The sequence below is a fragment of the Nuphar pumila genome, chromosome 14 (genome assembly GCF_984573655.1).
Source record: "Nuphar pumila chromosome 14, dmNupPumi1.hap1.1, whole genome shotgun sequence".
Classification (NCBI taxonomy): domain Eukaryota; kingdom Viridiplantae; phylum Streptophyta; class Magnoliopsida; order Nymphaeales; family Nymphaeaceae; genus Nuphar; species Nuphar pumila.
Window position 1 is genome coordinate 66,834,850 of NC_143262.1, and position 5,012 is coordinate 66,839,861.

Genomic DNA, 5,012 nt, shown 5'->3' on the forward strand with positions numbered 1-5,012 from the left:
AGTCATCAAATTCACTCACTTTCTACCTATTGCAGTCACATGTTCCTCTATTAATTTATTGTCAAAAACTCCAATCATCAACTCCTGATCCTAAGAAGAAAGACTTGGAAGATGGTGTGTGATGAAATGTTGCTTCAAATGTATGTCAAAAACTCCAATCATCATTTTACGGAGCACAAGTGAAGTCCACGAATCCAACTTTTTCATCGAGAGTAAGCTATCTTGATTCAACACATCTCTGGTTGAGTCAATGACATGCTCCACTATCCAAACACGAAGCATCAGGACATCATACTAATTATGTAAGATAAAAATGAAGGATCTGACATGCTGTTGTGTTTTAGATTATTTTGTAAAACTAGTAGGAGCTTTTATCTTCTGCACTTTCAAGGTTGGCTTAAGGGATTCCTAATTGTTTCACAGAAAATCTCTCTCTCTCTCTCTCTCTCTCTCTCATGCACATGCACACTCACACAAAGACACCAAAATATCTAAATTTCTAAAACACTCAGTTCTTATTTACGATATAAAAAAAAAACATGTGCATTCTTCTAGATGCTTAAAAAAGTTGACTTATGTAGGAAATAAAAAAAAAATAAAGAGCATGTGCAATGCTTTAAATGTTTAAAAAGGTCCATGACATGTGGATTTCATAAATAAAAATAACATACTAAAAATTTTGGGGTATTCCGAGAATTGAACTCAGGACCTCTCGAATCCAAAGCGAGAATCATACCACTAGACCAAATGCCCAGAATGAGTATAAAGGTACTTGTGCATTTTCTAAAAAGATTTGGTCATCTTACAAAATGAACCTTGAGAGAAATTTATGCATGGCAATTTGTTTCATGCATAAAATTAGTTGTCCTTAAGATTTTAATTTATCTTTCAACTATGAATGTTAGCAATAGAATATGTCTAGCTATTATAAAAAGAACCAGCTTCTCTTATTCAAATAATTATGTTTATGATGAATGTGACTACAACTTTATGGGATCTACCACTTGACCTATTACATATAAATTGAAATTTGCACCACTAAAGACTAAATATAATTGTATAACGCTTGCTTTTTGACACCTGAAATTTACGCAACTACAAACTTCTGAAACTATATATATGGGTAATTATTGGCTACTAATGAAGGTACGGAACTAATGAGTAGAAATCACCTTTTCTTCAAAAAATTTCAAATTTTTGTAGGTCAAATATTACGGATGTGATCTACATGGTTTGTTTAGTAACAAACTTTTTTTGAATCATGTGATTATGACAAGTAATTAGGTTTTTTAAGGGGTCAAAAAATCAACAGCCCACAATATGCCAAAATTTCATAACTCAAAAGATCATATTTTTACATCAGAAAAGCTAAATCCAAGGAGTTTTGTACCTTCATTAGTAGCCAACATTAACCCTATATATATATACACACATGCTCACACATGCATTTATCTAAAATCAAGATGTTTTTTCTCCTTCACCATGAGTAGTAAAAGAGGAAATGGGTCATAAGTAACTCAAACAGGAGGATTGATGATGAGCAATAATGACTATTTATCTTATATTAAACCATTGGATTGAATATTATTTCCCCTTGCTTGTAATGGCAAGTCTTTGCGAAATAACTTCAATGAAAAGAAAAACAGCCATGTTGAGAGACCCTCTTGGCCCAATATAAAGATTAGCAGCTGGTAGAATCTTTAGCTTAATCTAAATATGCACGTGTTCATAATTGTTTAATTGCAGAAAGCCATGCTTTCCGAATATATTTACTTAAAAAATAAATTTTTTTCATCATCTAGTTTTAGTTTGAACTTTTATAAAAAATATATGCTTTTATAGGACAACCATGGTACCTCTCTCTCTCTCTCTCTCTCTCTATATATATATATATATATATATATATATATAGAGAGAGAGAGAGAGAGAGAGAGAGAGAGATAAGGGTATTATTTACAACCATCATGAGTAAGGAGCCCTCAGTTCCGCAAAGGGAATTTTTTGAACACGCCCACTCTCACACACAAAGAGACAACTAAGGATCTTAATTTCTAAAGATAATTAGTTGATTTATTTAGGACATTGAAGAAAACAAAGAGCATGTGAACTTGCAGTAAAAACAAAGAGCATGTGCACTCATAGTAAAAAACCATACGTGTATTTTTATAAATATAAAAATATCCATATCAAGAGAAGTTTATACATAAAAAATCAAATTAATTATATGGGGCATTCCGAGAATTGAACTCGGGACCTCTCGCACCCTAAGCGAGAATCATACCACTAGACCAAATGCCCTGAATGAACATAAAGTGGCTAACATTTATGAAATGAGATTTCCATAAAGTTCTAATTTATCCTTCAAGGATGATTATACTAATGTATTCTATCTAACTATTAATATGACATTTTTGGTCTGATGATTATATTAATGATGGATATAACCATAATTTTTTATAGAGTCTATCTAATGAACATATAATTTGAGAACTCTAATATGATTGCAAAAGGCTAGCTTCTTGACACTTCAAATTTATGCCATAAGAATCTCTAAAATATTGAAATTAATTTAAAAAGCATATATCTTTTTATGTATGACATTATTTCTTTGGGCTAAAACAAGAGCATTGTGCTTAACTCATTTAAGGTTGGCACAAAAATATACAACATATGTTAGGGTTTAAGAAATTCTCCTCCCACCTGTCCCCCAAGACACACATAATAACTCTCTCTCTCTCTCTCTCTCTCTCTCTCTCTCTCTATATATATATATATATATAGGATTTAGCTAACATTAAACTAGATGTAGTTAACATTAGTTGCATTCAATTTATTGAAACAACAAAAGAGACACATTTCTGAAAACACGATCACTTTTGGGGGTAAAAAATATAACTTTTACTTTTTAAATTCAATTTTATAAAGTATATTGTTTAATTTTCTGAAAAAGATGTTTGACTTTTTATTTTCCTTCAAACTCAAAAGACTCACATGACCCAAAAAAGTCACATGTATTTTAAAAAATGTCAATACTTTTAAGGGTAATTTGACCATTTCAGTTAATTGAGTGTGATTAACGTTAAACACAACCAATTTAATGATATATATAGGAAAAGCCATAATGCTGGATGGCTTAACCTCGTTCATTGCTTTTTTGCGTTTTGAGGTCTTTAGCTGCAGTCTCGGACCGCCTTTAAAGACCCAGGTGTAAAACTGACCTTTAGCGGTGGTCGAGAACCACCACTAAAGGTCATTTTGTGTAAAATCAGTGCCCGCCGCTGATCTCGCACACGATCAGCAGCGGGCATGGGTCCGAATATGTGTTACTCAAAAAAAAATATATATATATATCCTAAACCATGAAAAATGGCTTTGAAGAACAAAGTTTCTTGTGTTTGCTTAATCCAAATTTATAGATGTATTCTTTCTAAAGAAGCTTTCCTAATCAGTACTTAATCACCATTCAAGAAAGTGATTACTGTGTGGATCCAATCATCCATGGTTCAGTATGTTAGAATTTCTGCAATTGGTTCCAAAATGCAGTTAAGAGGGGCCTAATCAGCTATGTGCCTTTACCGGATACATTTTCACATGATGTTGATTAGATATGGATTTTCTTGGGTTCAAATGTAAAAACATAAAACATATACCAACGTCTTTAACTAAATGGATCTTCAAAAAAAGAACACTAAATGGATCTGGTAGGCAGTACTGGATGCAACTAAATGAACGAACAAAACTTGGTCCATCGACATCCTCATTAGCGATCAGACTCATTTTTGTTTCCTCTAACTGAAGAATTATTTGTAGTTCAAAATAACAAATACATGAAACATTGGGATAAGTTAAATTATTTGAATGATTCATGTTCTCTAAAATGCTAAAATCATCCTCATGAATGATTTGTATCATTATTGAAAGTTTTTTTTTTTTGGGGGGGGGGGGGGAGGAGGAGTAATAACATTAAACAGTAAAAAGGCGAACCAGACGATGAGATATCGAACTGATTGTCTGAGCAGTACAAACAGAACTGGAAGCAAAGTACAGCAAAGGAGAAATGTTGTAGAAAAGAAAACGAGAATGCAAAGAGGAAGGAAGACCCGTCCATCAATGAATGGATGCTAGTCCATTGCCGACCGAAGGACTGTAGGAAAACAGCAGTCATGGCGAAATCCATTGGTGCCCAATCCAGTCCAGTGATTTCTCAGGTCACTTCTTGCGAACCCTGTTCGTGACCTCCCAGCGAAGCCTCTCAAAGATGGAAAGGTGGTGTATGTTCGCCCCCGATGATTCACTGAATCCCACGTCTATGTTCGGGGTCCCAAAACGCACCACGTATATAACCACATGGGGCTCGTATTCCCGTGTATGTTGACATCACTCAACATTGGAGTCTGGTGCGGTTGCAAAGACTTAAGTACCCTTTTTTGCTATTCTTTCCATAAAACGATGGTTCGAGAAAATGACAAAAATGTTCTTCATTCAAAAAAGGAAAACAAACATATCAAAAAAAGGACAAACATGTCCTTCATCCAGAAAGTGGAGGATGATGTTGACTCTTCAAAGTCTACACAGCGAAACGAACCTTAGCCAACGATCCGATGGTGATCCGGCGAAATGATGGTGAGCTGATGATCCGATGGTCATCCGGCGAAACGAACCTGAGCTATCAAAAATGTTTGTTTGAACTTTTCATCGTCATTTTCTTCTTCTTTCTTCTCTATAAAACACTGTAAAACCCTCTCTCTCTAGAGAAGAAATCAAGGGAGGCAAAGAGTTCTCCCGAGAGAAGGCCATGAACATCAACCCTCTCACTCTCTCTCCCTTATCTTTCTACTTCTGTGCACATCCAGCAGACGATCCTACATTGCTCCATCAAGCACCGACTGACCTTCACACTGACTGTAGCATCGTTCAACATGATGAGTTGTGGAGCATGATTCATAGTTTTTGCCCTTACAGGAGGGGGTTTGGGAGTTCCTCCCAATGTGGGTAGCATCATTCAACTTGAT

The 5,012-nt window shown here is 34.8% G+C and overlaps 1 non-coding gene across 1 annotated transcript; it reads right to left on the reverse strand.

The window, feature by feature from the left end:
- Positions 1 to 2,226: 2,226 nt before the first annotated feature.
- Positions 2,227 to 2,298, reverse strand: TRNAP-AGG (transfer RNA proline (anticodon AGG)). The gene has a single exon. It is a non-coding gene; the product is annotated as a tRNA-Pro (tRNA).
- Between the last annotated feature and the right edge of the window lie 2,714 nt (positions 2,299 to 5,012).